We start from the raw sequence: 18874 nt of genomic DNA on the forward strand, positions 1-18874 counted from the left end.
CTATAGTGTGGGGATCAGTAACTGAAAAGCCAGGCTCCTTGTGGCCCTCCTAGCAGCAACATGGATGTTAGATGTGGATGCAGTAACAACTAGGAGGGTTTTTGGCATTTCACTGTGGGCTGGGGTGGTGGTGGCATAGACGTGTGACCCACCAATAAAAGTACAGTGGTACCTTGGGTTAAGAACTTAATTCGTTCCGGAGGTCTGTTCTTAACCTGAAACGGTTCTTAACCTGAGGTACCACTTTAGCTAATGGGGCCTCTTGCTGCCGCCGTGGCCCAATTTCTGTTCTCATCCTGAAGCTATTTCTGGGTTAGCGGAGTCTGTAACCTGAAGCGTCTGTAACCCAAGGTACCACTGTAGTTGCTGGGCAGGCCTGTACTGCAACCTTAGAGTGGTTTATAGGCAGCTTTCCATGATTATTCATCTTCTAGCCATTTTGGACTAGAGCTTAAATCAACTGAGCCCTGCCAGCTGGGGCTGATGAGTGTTGTAGTCCAAAGCAGCTGGAGGGCACGAGATTAAGAGCATAGGAAGAGACTGCTGGATCAGGCCATCTGCTCCATCATCCTGTTCTCACAGTGGCCAACCTGATGCAAGCCGGACTCAAATACAAAAGCACTCTACCCACCTTTGGTTTCCACCCGCTGGTATTCAGAAGCCTTCCCGCCTTTGACAGCAGGCAGAGCATAGAGGCATTGTGGCTAGTAGCCAGCAATGGCTGCCTCTCTGAATTTGTCTCTAATCCTTTTTTTTTTTTTTTACACATTAAATTGGTGGTCATCACTGTCTTCTGCAGAAGCAATGTTGTGGAATGCTAGTTTAGGCTCTCCTGACAGTGGCCAATGTTTCTCTACCCTGAAGTGCCCCCAATTTGAGCCTGTTTTTCAAGACTTATCAGTCAAAGGAAATCATTGCTTCTTGGGTATACTTGAATCTGGCCACTTATTTCTGTGTTTTGCCTGTAGCTATATTGAACAAGGGAAATGTGTCACTTTTCTCTCCCACCCTTTACCAAAGGGATACTTGAGTGACTAAAAGTCAATCTTTATTGATTGACCAACTTACTGTACTTCAGTCACCCTGAAATCCATGAGAAAGAGACTTTAAAACTCCCCTTCTTTCAACGCACTCCTCACACAGCAGAGCCTAACACAATTTTATTTTTACTTATGACATTTCTAGACTGCCCTTCATCTGAGGAACACACAGCGCTTTTGCAATATTAAAACACAAAAATACATAACATGGTAACAAACAGAAACTTTAACACACACACACACCCCACACACTAGACATCAAGAAAGCCCCACATAAGGTGTGTGTGTGGGGGGGCCGTCTCTTAATCCTCCACCCCGTTTCCCCCCCCCCCACACACACAAAGAAACATCATGCAGGCTATCCGTGGGTCAAGGGTGAAGAAGCCCCTCTCAGCCTCCCCATCAGCACCACAGCACGCCCCACCTCAGGCCCCCCACGGCCGTCCCGATTCCCGACGGAGGCGAGGCGGAAACGCGGCAGCCACCCCACAATCTTCTCCCCGCCTCTGAGGGGAGTGAATGAGGCGAGGTGGCGGCTGGGAAGGGAAGACGAGGCTGGGCCAGGACGATCTCTCGCTCGCTACCGCTGCCCCCCCCCCCGGCCTTTCCCTCCTCCTCTCCAGGCCTGAGACGACCTGAAGCGTCTCCTCCTCTCCCTCGGTCTAGGAAGATGGCCATTGTGGGGAGGGCTCACTCGCCCGGCTACTTGGGCCACCTTTCTCTCCACCATCTTCACCACCACCACCGTTGTTTGTTGCGTCCCAAAAGCAAGGAAGGATTGGACTCTGATTAATAAAAATACACACAAGGCTTGACCAGCAAGACTCTGGGAGGAAGTGCCAATAATAATCCTGTCCACCCCTTGGCCCAGGTCGTTTTATTCAAAAAAGAACTTTTTATACAGTGTTCGTAAGAACCAATCAGATATTCTCTGAGCATTTAAAAAAAACCCACGTGGGAAAAAGTCAGATCAGAAGAAAACCTTTTAACTACAAAAGACTACATTGAGCATGCATACATATCTGAGAGTAAATAAAACAGGACTAAAGGAGGAATGCATTCAGCAAAACCCCGGAGGTCATAAACAGGCAGGAAAGGAAGGAAGGATGGCAAGGAAAGGGTATTTACCATCTCCTTGTGAACTCTCTTCCTGGCCCTTAAGATCTACCTAAAGATTAACAAACTACATCAAAGCTACCTTCTATCTTTATGACCCAGGATGCTTGGTGAAGCAACTGGCCTGTGTATTTAGAATGCTTATACGTGCCTGTCAGGCGTAGAGAAAGCAAATGGCAGAGGTGCAGAGGCTTGTGGGATTTGATCAGAAATTATTGTCAATTAATCAAGCCCAGTCAACGCAATGCTTTCATTGCGGACACAATGGGGCGCTCCATATTTCATAATTCCTCATAGCAATCCCACCTGACCTCCACACTCTGGATATTTGCACCCCCACAGTTGTTGTTGTTGTTGTTGTTGTTGTTGTTGTTGTTATTTTCCGTCCTTAACCCTAAGGTCCCTAGGGCAGGTTTCAACATTTAAAACAATATTTTTTTATATCTTTTGTTTTGTTTTGTTTTATTGTTTGTTTGTTTGTTTGTTTTTTAAATAAAATTGAATGCACCACCTGATTGTGTTGTCGTTTTTTTACACAAAAATAATCCCTCAAAGCGGTTTGCAAAAAGGTGAAACGGCAGAGAATCGAGAAAAACAATCCCTGGCTTCCTGTTTCCGGTGGTGGAAAATGGCGGATCCCACACGATCGGACCTCAGCCGTTCCGATAATTCAGGGCTGATATGGGGGTAATTAGCCCTGGCAGCCTTCCCAGGGCAGGGGAGGACTGTCTCGACGACCCGCGGTTTGCCCCAGATTGCCGATGTGGCAGACGGCAGGGGCACTGGGTCACAGAGCAAGGGACGGACTGACACTCCTGCAACGCCACCCCATAGCCGGACGCATCTGTTTGGGAAAATATAAAGATTTGGAAAACAAACAGACACGCTCTGAACTGACGAAGCTGGGAAAAAACCTGCAGTATGTACAGTCTCTGCTGCAAAAGATTGAACTTCAAAGAGATCCTCATCATGATGTTTGGAATCTGGAGGGGCTTGGTATGTTTTTTTTCTTCTTCCTCTAACATTAACAATTCGTATTGCATGCCAGGCCTCATTAAGAACCTAAATTGCTCTTCAAAAAGTGAGTACAGATGGACTTTCATATATAATTGGGACCTATTCGCAGCCGCTTTTCTTCTAAGATTTGAAATGCCTGTTAAAGACGAAAACAAAGAACAAAGGACAAAATGGCTTCTACCCACCACACACTTATGGAATATCTGAAATACTTCCCTGATTAAGAGAAACAGGAGCTAACTGGTGGTTGGTCATAAAGACTGGAAACAATATTATATATACAACTGTTTGCAAAAAGAAGTTTTTTACTATGAGCGAGAGAGAGGGCTAAATGGATGTCTGGCAGCCCCCCTCTAGGGCCCGAAGGGGGGATTGGGTGGATTCCAAAGGCCAATTGTTAACTGTCTGATATATGGCTACTGTTATGTACTGAGTTGAATAGGATCCAAACCGCAGCAGTCTGATTGGTCCTAGAACAATAGGATCCAAAAGGCAGCAGTCTGATTGGTCCTAGAACAATAGGATTCAGAATGCAGCAATCTGATTGGTCCTAGAACAATGCAGCAGTATGATTGGTTGGCAGGAACCACCCAATCATGCTCCAGATAGAAGTGAATCTACAACTTGATTGGCTTACAGTAGAATTCCGGAATTAGCCAATCATGTGCAGCCCATTGTGTAAATAATGTATATAAAGCAGATACTTTGAGGGGACTTTCATTCATTCATTCCTCTTCACCACTATGAGCTGAATAAAGAGCATGAAATCATTTTGCGACTCTGAGTATATTTCACTGGCGACGAAGGTGGGATCCCGCTGAGCTGACTGCCACACACAGCACCGCAGCACCGCCACCTGCCGCACCGCTGCCTTGCACCGTGTATCCAGGCTTCAGCTCCGGGACACAAGGAACTCAGAAAGGCAACCGACAGCAGCTTCTCGCCGTTCAACCCAGCATCTGGAGACTGGGAAGCGTACGCCTCCCGTTTCACCTTCCTCCTAGAAGCCAAAGGGGTCACCGATGAAGAAGACGCCAAGATGAGGGCAATATTCTTCAGCATCTGCGGAGAGGAGACGTTTGAAATCGCCCGGGCTCTCCTTGCACCCGAAGACGTCGCTACTGTTCCATACAAAACAATAATGGAACAGCTGAAGGGGCACTTTTCGCCACAGCCCTCTGTGGTGGCTCGTCGAAATGCCTTCTATGCAAAGCGGCAAGCCCCTGGGGAAACCATAACTGGGTTTGTGACCTCTCTCCGCCAAGCTGCCCGGTTCTGCAACTTCTCAGAGCTGGAGAACATGCTTCGTGACCGCCTCGTCGGTGGCCTGAAGGATGAGAAGCTGCAACGACGCCTCTACGCTAAGAAGGACCTAACGTTCCAGGTCGCTCTGGAGGAGGCCCTGGCAACGGAAGCTGCCGAGAGGTCAACGCAAGAGGCACGGCCAAGGCAGCCGTCCCAACCGAGGGTCCACCACGAAGACCTCACCGACGACTCAGGATCCAACAGGGAGGAGGTGCACCGAGTACAGCAGCGCACTCAAGCAGCCCACATACCACAGCTGCCTCGACGAGAAGGAGGGAACTGCGCAAGCTGTGGAGAAAGTCACGAGAGGAGGACCTGCCGTTTCCGCAACGCAGAGTGCAGGCAGTGCAGAAAATTGGGACACATCGCCCGGGTGTGTCGAGCTCGGCCCACCCGACGCCAGGCATCAGATGACCAATCCAAGAGCCCCAGGTCCCGGGGCCCAACACACCAAGGCAACTCGACGGAGCTCACGGACTCCCAGCTATACCAGTTGCCCCACCCCAACGTAGAGAAAATTTATGTAGAGGTACAGATAGAGGGGGGCCCATGCCGCATGGAGCTTGACACGGGTTCAACTCTATCCATAATCTCGGCAAGGACCTTAAGGAAACTGTGTCCTACTGGGGGTCCCAAACTCAGGCCGGCCCCATTCACCCTCCGGGACTTCCAGAAACGTAAGGTCCCCACAATGGGGGTGGGGACCTTCAGGGTGCAATACCGAGGGCGGACGCGGCAACTGGACTTGCTTGTGGTCAAGGGCCCCTACATTAGCTTACTGGGATTGGCATGGTTTGGACCACTGGGGCTAGCCGTCACCGGGGTGAACCATACTACCTTACAAGTGGACGTGGACGCCATATGCAAGGAATTTCCGGGGGTTTTCGATGGGAAATTGGGACAGTATACGGGCCCCCCCATTGCTCTACAGCTTGACCCCGCAGTACGACCAGTCAGGCTCAAGGCCCGCCGGGTCCCGTTCGCCCTGAAACCCCGTATAGACGAGGAATTGGACCGACTCGTGGAGCAAGGAGTGCTGGAGCCGGTGCCTAATGCCCCCTGGGAAACCCCAATCGTCACACCCGTCAAGCCGAATGGTTCGGTCCGCATCTGCACAGACTACAAATGTACCATAAACAAGGCCCTCACGGCCCATGCATACCCAGTGCCAGTGGTCAGCCATGTCCTTGCCACCCTGGCTGGGTCGAAAATTTTTGGCAAGCTGGACTTGGCCCAAGCATATCAACAACTGCCAGTAGATGAGGCCACAGCAGAGGCACAGACGGTTGTGACGCACAGAGGAGCGTTCAGGGTAAAGCGGCTGCAATTCGGTGTCAGCGTGGCACCAGGCATATTCCAGAATCTAATGGACTCTCTCCTTAAAGGGATTCCTGGCGTCACCCCCTTCTTCGATGATGTGTTGATTGCCGGGCCCACACCAGAGGAGTTTGAGGACCGCCTCCGAACCGTTCTGCACCGTTTCCAGACGGCGGGTCTCAAGGTGAAGCGGGAAAAATGTCTACTAGGAGTGCCTCAGGTGGACTTTCTGGGATTTATGGTGGACGCAGAAGGGGTCCACCCGACTGGGGACAAGGTACGGGCCATTTGTGATGCCCCAGCGCCCAAGAACAAGACTGAACTTCAGGCCTTCTTGGGACTATTGAACTTTTACCATTCCTTCCTTCCCCACAAGGCGGCGGTAGCGGAGCCCCTACACAGACTCCTGGACAAGCGGGCCCCTTTGGTGTGGGGCCAGCGCCAGGAGGCCGCATTCCAGGCAGTCAAGGACTTGCTTGTCTCAAACTCGGTCTTGGCACACTTCGACGAGAGGCTGCCGGTGGTGCTAGCATGCGACGCCTCACCCTATGGCATTGGCGCTGTCCTGGGACACCAACTCCTGGATGGAAGAGAGGTACCGGTGGCATACTTTTCCCAGACACTCAACGCAACCGAGCGGAACTACTCGCAAATCGACAAGGAGGGTCTGGCAATCGTGAAGGGAGTAAAAAAATTCCATGATTTCTTGTACGGGCGGCCCTTCACCGTGTTGACTGACCACAAGCCCTTGCTTGGCTTGTTTGCCCCCGAAAAGCAGACCCCCCAAGTGCTGTCTCCTCGTGTCCTCAGGTGGTCAATTTTCCTTGCCAGCTACCAGTATGCACTGATTCACCGCCCTGGGAAGGCGATGGGCCATGCGGACGCCCTCAGCAGGCTACCACTACCGGAAACAGGCCCCGACCCAGCACCTGCACAAGAGGTTATGAGCCTGGAGCTGCTTCCCGACCGCCCCATTCAGGCACAAGAAGTTGCACACCATTCCAAGAAAGATAGGGTCATCTCCCGGGTCCTGGACTGGGTGTGGAGGGGATGGCCCAGCAGCAGCCCCGGGCCAGAATTTGCCGGCTACACAACCCGCAAACATGAACTGTCGGCCCACAAGGGGTGCCTGTTATGGGGAAGCAGGGTCGTTGTTCCCCAGCCCCTCCGCAAAAGGGTCCTCACAGCCCTACACGAGACACACCCAGGGGTAGTAAGAATGAAGGCCCTTGCCAGGAGTTATGTGTGGTGGCCGGGGATCGACGGAGAGATAGAGGCCTGGGTCAAACACTGCCAGGCCTGCCAAGAATCCCGCCCAGATCCCTCAAGGGCCCCAGTCCAGTCCTGGGAGTCCGCCCGAGCACCATGGTCACGCCTGCATGTGGACTTCACTGGCCCCTTTCAGGGGAAAACATTCTTCATAGTGGTGGACTCCTACACCAAATGGCTGGAAGTCGCACTGGTACCGTCCACTTCTACGTCCGCAGCCATCCGGGTACTACACAGGCTGTTTGCAACCCACGGGCTCCCTGACACTCTCGTCTCAGACAATGGGACTGCATTTACGTCAGGAGAATTCCAAACCTTCACAGCACAGAACGCCATCCGCCACATCCGTTCGGCGCCATTCCACCCTGCCACCAATGGCCAAGCAGAACGCATGGTGCGGACCACCAAGGACACCCTTCGCCGCATGACGCAAGGGGATTGGGAGTACCGCCTTGCCACATTCCTCCTAGCACAACACAGCACCCCCAGCTCAACGACTGGCCGGAGCCCCGCTGAACTACTAATGGGTCGGCGCCTTGCAATCAGATTGGACCGCCTTCACCCCGATAGAGCTCAGGATGAGGTAGTGGTGGGGGAAGGCAGGAACCCCCGGACCTTCGAGGCCCAGGACCCAGTGTACGCAAAGAATTTTGGGGCAGGCCCAGCATGGGTACCTGCCACAGTCACCAGGGTCACTGGTCCCGTGTCGTACGAGGTGCTAACGGATGGGGGGCAATGCTGGCGCCGCCACTGCGACCAGATACGGCGATGATTCCCGGGAGAAAACCAGGAGGAGGAAAGGTCAGAGGAGTCCCAAGGGAACAGAGGGGCAGTGAGGCCCATAGAGCAGGAGGGGCCAGCAGGAGAGGCAGAATCAGTAAATACAGAGAGGACCCGCGAGGCCGAAAGGACACTGGAACCAGAACCACGACTGAGCGAGCCGGTTGCACCAGACCAAACAGGCCCATCACAGCCAGCATCCTTGGAACATGAGCCAGAACCTGAACCCCGGACCAGGGAACACCCCAGGCCGCAACGCACACGTAGGCCACCGGCGTACCTCGAGGACTATGAATGCGACCTCCCGGGCAGGACTGGAACTTAGAGGGGAGGGGTGTTATGTACTGAGTTGAATAGGATCCAAAAGGCAGCAGTCTGATTGGTCCTAGAACAATAGGATTCAGAATGCAGCAGTCTGATTGGTCCTAGAACAATGCAGCAGTATGATTGGTTGGCAGGAACCACCCAATCATGCTCCAGATAGAAGTGAATCCACAACTTGATTGGCTTACAGTAGAATTCCGGAATTAGCCAATAATAATAATAATAATAATAATAATAATAATAATAATAATAATAATATCTTTATTGTCATTGCCCCCTCTCAGGGACAACGAAATTACTTGACTGCTCCATAAAAACACTAATTAAAACAATACAGTATAGTACAGCAAGGAAGATTAGATGACTTTCAAAGTCCAGGCTTCCCATTCAGGGCTGAGATCGCTCTGGAGAAGAAGCTGTTCTTAAGACGGCTCGTTCTTGTCTTCATCGTCCTGTATCTCCGTCCCGACGGCAGGAGCTCGAAGAGACAGTGACCAGGATGCGATGGATCTTTTACTATGTCCAGTGCCTTCCTATGGCACCTTGTGGCATAAATCTGCTCTAAGGTGGAAAGTGGGCAGCCAACAATGCTCTCTGCTGCCTTAACAACTCTGCACAACCCCATCCTGTCCTGGGTAGTACAGCTTCCGTACCACACACATAAGCCATAAGTGAGCACGCTCTCAATGGCACAGTGATAGAAGGCAAGCAGCAGTTTCTGCGGAAGATGGTTTTTCCTTAGAATTCTCAAAAAGTACAGTCTCTGCTGCGCCTTCTTCACAAGCCCCCTTGTGTTGACACTCCAGGACAGATCCTCTTGTAATTCAATGCCCAAAAATCTGAACGTTGTTACCCTCTCCACACAGACCCCATCAATCAAAAGTGGCTGGATATTGCTCTTCTGTCTCCTGAAGTCCACCACAAGCTCCTTTGTCTTCCTTGTATTTATGAGCAAGTTGTTAGCTCTGCACCACTCTGTCAGCCGCTCCACCTCATCTCTATAGTCCGTTTCACCCTCCCTTTCAGGGATGAGCCCAATCACGGTTGTGTCATCTGCAAATTTGACAACCCTATTACTAGGGTGAGCAGCGACACAATCGTACGTGTAGAGAATATAAAGGAGCGGACTGAGTACGCATCCCTGTGGTGTTCCTATGTTAGTCTTAAGCATTTTAGAGGTATAAGGGCCCAACCGAACCCTCTGGGAGCGGTCTGACAAAAAGTCCAGTATCCACCCACAAAGTGATAACGGAAGCCCCAGATCTTCCAGTTTAGACATCAGACGTTGTGGTAGAATGGTATTAAATGCCGAGCTGAAATCTAAAAAAAGCAGTCTGGCATAACCCCCCCGCTGCTCCAAATGTGCAAGGACGGCATGGAGGGCAATCGCCACAGCGTCCTCTGTCGATCTTTTTGTTTTATAAGCAAATTGGAATGTGTCCAGTCCCTCTGGTAGGCAGGCAATGACATGATTTCGTACCAGCTTTTCAAAGCACTTCATGATTATAGGTGTGAGTGCTACTGGACGAAAGTCATTCAGATCTTCCGGGTTAGGTTTTTTTGCTATTGGAACGATAATAGAGGACTTTAGGCAGGATGGAACAATAGCCTGGGCTAGGGATCGATTTAAAATCCCAGTGAAAACTCCTGCTAGTTGATCTGCACAGTATCTCAATACCCTTCCAGCTACCCCATCTGGCCCTGTGGCCTTCCTTGGGTTGATTCCCTTCAACACCTTCCTCATCTCTTCTTTTTCCACAGAGACTGCTACATTCCTTTGTACTGATGATGGTGATGGTAGTGATGATGGCAAGGCCTTCCCAGGGAGTGGTGGTGGTGGTGGTAAAGCCTCAGCAGGTGTTGCTGCAGATGTTACTTCAAAACGGGCAAAAAAGGCATTCAAATCCTCTGCGAGGGATGCCCCTCCCTCGTCTGCCAGGGAATCCTTGGATTTATACCCTGTTAATTCTTGTACACCTTGCCACACCTGCCTGGTGTTGTTACTTTGTAGATGATTCTCCAGCCGCTGTCTATACGCCTCCTTTGCTACACGGATACCTCTCTTTAGATCCGCTCTAGCTAAGCTGTACAGCGACTTATTTCCACTTCTGAAAGCAGTATTTCTTGCCTTTAGCAACCCCTGGACCTCCCTTGTCATCCAGGGCTTCCTGTTTGGGTAGATCTTTATCCGGCGCCTCTGTGTTACATTGTCAGTGCAGAACCTGATATAGTCCAACACTTGCTCAGTATGAGTCTCTATATCCTGTTGGGCGAATACCTCCCAATCGGTGTCATGAAAACAGTCTTGTAGTTGTTGGGATGCTTCAGCTGGCCATATTGTAATATCCCTCTTTATAGCTGGAGTCCGTTTCCTCAATGGAATATATTCAGGAGTCAGGAGCAGGGACACATGATCAGATTGGCCTAGATGTGCCAATGGTTCGGCCTTATAGGCCTGTTTGACATTTGTATACAGCCTGTCCAGAGTCTTTTCTCCCCTGGTTGCACACTTTATGTGTTGATAGAATTTAGGTAGAACCACTTTCAAATCTGCCTGGTTGAAATCCCCGCATACAAGAAATGCAGCCTCGGGATACTTGCCTTGTTGTCTGCTAATGGCATCATGCAGAAGACCCATTGCCTCTTTGGTGTTCGCATCAGGTGCAATGTATACTATAGTTATCAGTACTGCTGTAAATTATCGGGGGATATATATAGGTCTGCATTTAAGCGTCATAAATTCCACAGTTGGAGAGCAGTGGCTAGCTATCACAGCGTGGTTTGTGCACCAGCTGTTATTCACGTATGCACACAAACCTCCCCCCCTTCTTTTACCAGAGTCCTCTGTTCTATCATGGCGGAACACTGTATAGCCCGTTAGTTCTATGGCTGAGTCAGGAGTAATTGGTGTCAGCCAAGTTTCTGTAAGCAGCAGAAGACAGCATTCACTCACAGTTTTCTCCGTTGCTATCCACAATTTCCACTCCTCCAGCTTATTCCCCAAAGATCTCACGTTCGCATAGAAAATGCTGGGAAGCGGTAAGTTATAATGTTGTGTCTTTAGCCTTAATTGCCTTAATCGCCTTCCTCCTCTGCAGCCTCTCTTCTGTTTACGGTCTCTCCTGTGTCTCTTTACTCCCCAGTTCTTTGAAGTCAAAAAATCTTCCTTGCAGACGCGGAGACACTCACAATTTGTGCAGCACTCACTCCGTAGCCGAATAGATAACATGTCCTGCCGACTATAGACAAGTCTATTTTGGCAGGACAAAAAAGCCAAATTCTGAGTTAAGGAGCAACCAGCCGCTGCATCTACACGCGCCGCCATCTTAGATTAGAAATGGGCGCTGTGCAGCCCATTGTGTAAATAATGTATATAAAGCAGATACTTTGAGGGGACTTTCATTCATTCATTCCTCCTCACCACTATGAGCTGAATAAAGAGCATGAAATCACTTTGCGACTCTGAGTATATTTCAGCTACATTGTAAACAGTCTGCTTAAGAATAAAGAAGGAGGTTTCTCTCTGTTTCTTTGATAACACCTGGACGGGAAAGATCAACGATTTGGGAGCTGCCAAAATAACAATTCTCAAAGAGCTGGACAGAACTTTGAAATTGGATGCAATTAAATGAAGCGGTGCGATGAAAAAACAAAAACAGCCGAAAGAGTACAATATACGGACAAATCTGCACTCCATAGAAAAAAAAGTATCTGTTTTCTGACATGAATGAGGATCACAGAACCAGAGTCAAAACGTGGAGGAAAAAATTGGATATGGAATTATGAAAAACATTGAGGATGATGAGAGGCAGGACTATGATGTTGAAAGCGCTTCGGAATGTCTAGGAAAAGTATGCCACCGGTACCTCTCTTCCATCCGGGAGTTGGTGTCCCAGGACAGCGCCAATGCCATAGGGCGAGGCGTCGCATGCTAGCACCACCGGCAGCCTCTCGTCGAAGTGTGCCAAGACCGAGTTTGAGACAAGCAAGTCCTTGACTGCCTGGAATGCGGCCTCCTGGCGCTGGCCCCACACCCAAGGGGCCCGCTTGTCCAGGAGTCTGTGTAGGGGCTCCGCTACCGCCACCTTGTGGGGAAGGAAGGAATGGTAAAAGTTCAATAGTCCCAAGAAGGCCTGAAGTTCAGTCTTGTTCTTGGGCGCTGGGGCATCACAAATGGCCCGTACCTTGTCCCCAGTCGGGTGGACCCCTTCTGCGTCCACCATAAATCCCAGAAAGTCCACCTGAGGCACTCCTAGTAGACATTTTTCCCGCTTCACCTTGAGACCCGCCGTCTGGAAACGGTGCAGAACGGTTCGGAGGCGGTCCTCAAACTCCTCTGGTGTGGGCCTGGCAATCAACACATCATCGAAGAAGGGGGTGACGCCAGGAATCCCTTTAAGGAGAGAGTCCATTAGATTCTGGAATATGCCTGGTGCCACGCTGACACCGAATTGCAGCCGCTTTACCCTGAACGCTCCTCTGTGCGTCACAATCATCTGTGCCTCTGCTGTGGCCTCATCTACTGGCAGCTGTTGATATGCTTGGGCCAAGTCCAGCTTGCCAAAAATTTTCAACCAAGCCAGGGTGGCAAGGACATGGCTGACCACTGGCACTGGGTATGCATGGGCCGTGAGGGCCTTGTTTATGGTACATTTGTAGTCTGCGCAGATGCGGACCGAACCATTCGGCTTGACGGGTGTGACGATTGGGGTTTCCCAGGGGGCATTAGGCACCGGCTCCAGCACTCCTTGCTCCACGAGTCGGTCCAATTCCTCGTCTATACGGGGTTTCAGGGCGAACGGGACCAGGCGGGCCTTGAGCCTGACCGGTCGTACTGCGGGGTCAAGCTGTAGAGCAATGGGGGGCCCATATACTGTCCCAATTTCCCATCGAAAACCCCCGGAAATTCCTTGCATATGGCGTCCACGTCCACTTGTAAGGTAGTGTGGTTCACCCCGGTGACGGCTAGCCCCAGTGGTCCAAACCATGCCAATCCCAGTAAGCTAATGTAGGGGCCCTTGACCACAAGCAAGTCCAGTTGCCGCGTCCACCCTCGGTATTGCACCCTGAAGGTCCCCACCCCCATTGTGGGGACCTTACGTTTCTGGAAGTCCCGGAGGGTGAATGGGGCCGGCCTGAGTTTGGGACCCCCAGTAGGACACAGTTTCCTTAAGGTCCTTGCCGAGATTATGGATAGAGTTGAACCCGTGTCAAGCTCCATGCGGCATGGGGCCCCCTCTATCTGTACCTCTACATAAATTTTCTCTACGTTGGGGTGGGGCAACTGGTATAGCTGGGAGTCCGTGAGCTCCGTCGAGTTGCCTTGGTGTGTTGGGTCCCGGGGCCTGGGGCTCTTGGATTGGTCATCTGATGCCTGGCGTTGGGTGGGCCGAGCCCGACACACCCGGGCGATGTGTCCCAATTTTCTGCACTGTCTGCACTCTGCATTGCGGAAACGGCAGGTCCTCCTCTCGTGACTTTCTCCACAGCTTGCGCAGTTCCCTCCCTTTCGTCGAGGCAGCTGTGGTATGTGGGCTGCTTGAGTGCGCTGCTGTACTCGGTGCACCTCCTCCCTGTTGGATCCTGAGTCGTCGGTGAGGTCTTCGTGGTGGACCCTCGGTTGGGATGGCTGGCTCGGCCGTGCCTCTTGCGTTGACCTCTCGGCAGCTTCCGTTGCCAGGGCCTCCTCCAGAGCGACCTGGAACGTTAGGTTCTTCTTAGCTTAGAGGCGTCGTTGCAGCTTCTCATCCTTCAGGCCACCGACGAGGCGGTCACGAAGCATGTTCTCCAGCTCTGAGAAGTTGCAGAACCGGGCAGCTTGGCGGAGAGAGGTCACAAACCCAGTTATGGTTTCCCCAGGGGCTTGCCGTTTTGCGTAGAAGGCATTTCGACGAGCCACCACTGAGGGCTGTGGCGAAAAGTGCCCCTTCAGCTGTTCCATTACTGTTTTGTATGGAACAGTAGCAACGTCTTCAGGCGCAAGGAGAGCCCGGGCGATTTCAAACGTCTCCTCTCCGCAGACGCTGAAGAATATTGCCCTCTTCTTGACGTCTTCTTCATCGGTGACCCCTTTGGCTTCTAGGAGGAAGGTGAAACGGGAGGCGTACGCTTCCCAGTCTCCAGATGCTGGGTTGAATGGCGAGAAGCTGCTGTCGGTTGCCATTCTGAGTTCCTTGTGTCCCGGAGCTGAAGCCTGGATACACGGTGCGAGGCAGCGGTGCGGCAGGTGGCGGTGCTGCGGTGCTGTGTGTGGCAGTCAGCTCAGCGGGATCCCACCTTCGTCGCCAGTGAAATATACTCAGAGTCGCAAAGTGATTTCATGCTCTTTATTCAGCTCATAGTGGTGAGGAGGAATGAATGAATGAAAGTCCCCTCAAAGTATCTGCTTTATATACATTATTTACACAATGGGCTGCACATGATTGGCTAATTCCGGAATTCTACTGTAAGCCAATCAGGTTGTGGATTCACTTTTATCTGGAGCATGATTGGGTGGTTCCTGCCAACCAATCATACTGCTGCATTGTTCTAGGACCAATCAGACTGCTGCAGTTTGGATCCTATTCAACTCAGTACATAACAATTGCTATGCTTTATTTTTTAGCTACGCAGAGAGCAAAGAAATATACATCCTCTCCCTGTGAGAGCAGAGAGCAACTGAACAAAGGAACAAAGGAACAAAGGAAACAGGAAACCAGTAACGTCACATTCGTCTCTAGTCTCCCGTGAGACTTCCAATAGCCTGGACTGTCTCTGGAACGTAAACACAGTCCTGTGACTCCAAGCAGCTGCTCAGTGAGTAACAGAAACTAACAAAATTAAGTGTACAGAATGAAAAACAGATGACTCGCCCGACTTCCGGACTGCTGCGGAGGAAAATGTCGGTGTGCTAAGTGTCGTCTGTGACACGGAGCCGGCAGAGAGGCTTCGAGGGCAGCGCCAGAGCTCAGCACACCCCCCAAAAACCCTCACAGGAGTGTGGAGACCCAAGGGTTCCTGCAGAGCAAAAATTCTTGCCCCCCCCAGAACCCCCCCCGGCTGCTGTTTAGCACACGGGAGGAAAGGGGGAGAGGCTTGGGGACGCTCCAGGCAACATCGCAGCCTCCTGCCAAAGCTACGATCCGACACCAGAAGCAGCAGACCTTCCTAATTAGAGGTAAAACCCAATAAAACAATTTAAAGGCACAATTAGACAATAAAACTTCAATTTGGTGAAATGGAAACAAAAGAGGAAGTCAGTTTCCGATCTTTGCGGACAGGCTCTGCAAGGGAACTTCTTTGTGAATGGGACTCAGACTTTGTTTATTGCTGTGGAGAATTGCTACAGCTAACTTTGACTGGAAGGATGGTTACATTCTAATGGCTTGCAACTTTAATTGTATCCAGTTACCCAGTGAGATATAAGTGAAAATCTACACAGCTGGAGGTTTAACCAACTTTATAAAAATTTGGAGAAGCTAAAGAAGAAAGGGGGAAGTAAAGACAGGAAGCCGAATTGGAACTTTAGTTGCCTGTGAATTTACGATTTGGAAAACAAGACTACGATCATGGGATTAAAAATAAAAACCAACTAAAAGGACTTACAAGTTCTGGAAATATTGCAAATCACCACCATTTGAGAGGTTATAAGTAGATAAGTATAATTTAAAGAATAATCTCTTCTCTGCTGGTTTTTTTTTAAATTTGTTTTGTGCATTCCTTTTGCTCCAAGACAATATCGGAAATTGGAAATTGGACTGACCTAATATATTTTTTAATTGTACCTCCCTTGTTCTTGGAATATTAACTGGTCCCCCCCCCTTATTTTTAAATATTGTATTGTATATTTATATACTCTATGTTACATGCTTTATTGAAAGTTTCCCCCTTTTTTGTTTCTTTTTCTTTTTATATCTTCCTTTGCCTAGGGGATAAAAGTGAATGTGAAAGTGTGACGGGGAGAGAGATAGCTGACAAAAGGGAAAGGGAAACCGGGAGAAAGGGGGGGGGGATAGCTGTACGGCCGAACAGACTCAGAGCTGGCAGGTGTGACCTTGAACAACTCATATAATACTGGGAACCAACAGATAAGAAATGTCGGGGCCAGACAAAATAACAACATGGAAAACAGCAGCTTCGGTTGCTGCAGCAGCTGCAAGACGGGCCAGTGTACAGGGTGATAATGGGGGGAAAGGCGACAAAGAACAGACAGACCCTTTTGCACTGCACCTTTTAGAATTCAGGAAAGAGATGATGAAATCAATGCAAGAATTTACACAACTGGTCCATAGTGACATAGAAAAATCTAATTTATCATTGAAGGAACAAGTACATAGAGATATTGAGAACTCAAACAAAGTTCTAAAAGAACAGTTTGGGATATTGGGAGACAAGGTTAGTAACTTGGAGACAAAAGTAGATAAATTAGAAAAATTAAGAGAGGAGGTCACAGAAGTAAGGGAGGAACAAAAAGAGATGTTAGGATTGGTACAAGGGGTTCAAGAGAAACAGAGTGATTTAGAAGTTCAGGTTTTACTTCTGCAATTACGAGAACAGGACAGGACGATCAGAATCAGAGGGCTACCAGACTCTGACTCTGAGCCAGGCCATAGAGACATATGTGACACAGATAATTTCAGAGTGGATTAACGTGAATTCTGGAATGGAAACAAGAGTTATTTGGGACACAAGTAAGGCAGTGATGAGAGGATTTCTCATTCAACAAAATTCATTTAAGAGGAAGATACAGAATGAAAAGAAAGATAAAATTTTGGACCAATTAAAAGACAAGGAGAAGAATTTGAGAAGTAATCCAAAGAATTTGCAGATACAAAAGGAAATTAAAGCTTTACAGATTCAGTATTCACAGATTATAAATCAAGAAATAGAATGGAAATTAAGAATGATGAGACAGAGGAATTTTGAATCTGCAAATAAATGTGGGAAACTCCTAGCTTGGCAGTTAAAAAAGAGGCAGAAACAAAGTACTATCACAAATATTGTATCAGAAGGAAAGTCTGTAGAGAACCCTGTGGAGATAAGAAGATGTTTCCAGAAGTACTATAAACAAATGTACAAAAATGGTAAAGACAAGGATAAAATTGAGCAATTTATTAAAACTAACGGTTTGCAGGAAATTCCCGAAGGTAAAAGGATCCTACTAAATGGTTTAATTACGACAGGAGGTTGATAATGCAATAAATTCAATGCAACTTGGCAACGCCCTGGGACCAGATGGATTATCAGCAAAATACTAAAAGACACTGAAGGACTGGCTTATTTAGCCACTGCTAGAAGTTTGCAACAAGATCATAGGAGGGGGTAGAGCACCTGAAACCTGGAAGGAAGCTTACATTACTCTGATTCCAAAACAAGACCAAGATAGATCCAATGTAAAAAATTATAGACCAATCTCATTACTCAATGTGGATTACAAAATCTTTGCTAATATTTTGGCCAATAGATTGAAGAAGGTGTTGTCTGATTATATTCTTTTTTTAAAAAAATAATTTTTATTAACAGGCCAATCACATCACATTATTCAAATCACATTGGTTCCGAATTATACAGCCAAATTTTAAATTTTTTTGAGGGTACCCATACATCAAGCTCCACACGAGTCCAAAATTCCGGATAAGTCCAGACATCACTCATTTTACTGCATTAATTAATCAGTTCTATCCAGTTCAATCCGGATAGTCCTTTATTACTTTCTTTCTCATCTTGTTGTAATCGTATATTCCTTTCTTTGTGATCTCTGATGATTCTCACAAGCAGACTGAAAGCTGGCGTCTCTGTGTGGGTTTTGTACTCTTCAAAAGCTATATCACTCCAGGACAGCCTCTGTTCAACGCTTCCATAAACAAAGTTAATCTTCGGTCTGTCCTTTATTTTTCCAGGCTAGCCAAATAAAGCAAATAGATCAGGGTGTCTCTGTCAGGTCAAACTTTCAATTCCAACACTCCTTCTCTTTCCAACAATCCTGATTCTCCTCCCCCATCCTTCTTTCTCCGGCAAGCCTGTATTGGCGAGACGCCATTTTTTAACTGCGTCATAAAATTTTTCCACTTTCTCACCGTTCACCAATCTTCTCTCCTGTTGTAATCCATCCCCACACAGTTCTTAAAATCCTGCTTATGATTCTTAAAAATGCGACGATCTTGTTTCTTTCTGGGGTGGAGGGTTATTATTATCACATCGTACAAAGGAAAAAAAGGGTTTTTCCTCCACCCCCCCTTCGTTCCAAACATACAGTCTCCTGGTGGTGACTCATCAAAAGATTTACTTATCCATCTGTCGCTCCCGGTCACAGAGATCCATTACTCAGTAGCCTTATCTGTCGAGCTTTACTTGATATATGTGCTTCAGCTTCATTTCCAATCGTATGTTTCCAATTATAATTCCGAGCTGAAGCAACCAGCACGCACTGATTGGAATCGGCGTCAGGAAGAGCTGACTTCACCAAGGGCTCATGCCAAGTGTTCAGCACCCCCATCTCTCGGATCAGGGGGTGCATTATGAACACCGCTGGCAGGACAGATTCCCCCTACATCCTAGGGGGAAGGGAAGGCTGCCTACTTCCCATAGCAGCCCCTTAATTACCTCGTATGGGTCAGAGAGATGTTATTGTCGGCCATCTTCCAACGCACCACCTGGTGGCCCCCTCGTTGTCTGATTATATTCATAAGGACCAGGCAGGATTTCTGCCTGGGAGACATATGAAATAT

The 18874-nt window shown here is 48.9% G+C and overlaps 1 protein-coding gene across 1 annotated transcript in view; it reads left to right on the top strand.

Moving 5' to 3' along the window:
- The first annotated feature begins 15161 nt into the window (after positions 1-15161).
- LOC310753859 (ubiquitin-conjugating enzyme E2 A) overlaps positions 15162-18874 on the top strand; it is a 416921-nt gene continuing 413208 nt past the window's right edge. The window contains exon 1 of the mRNA XM_083595228.1: positions 15162-15324. The gene's annotated coding sequence lies outside the window, so the exon portion shown is untranslated. The remainder of the gene's footprint in view (positions 15325-18874) is intronic.

Source organism: Podarcis filfolensis, assembly GCF_964270895.1.
Source record: "Podarcis filfolensis genome assembly, chromosome: W".
NCBI lineage: Eukaryota > Metazoa > Chordata > Lepidosauria > Squamata > Lacertidae > Podarcis > Podarcis filfolensis.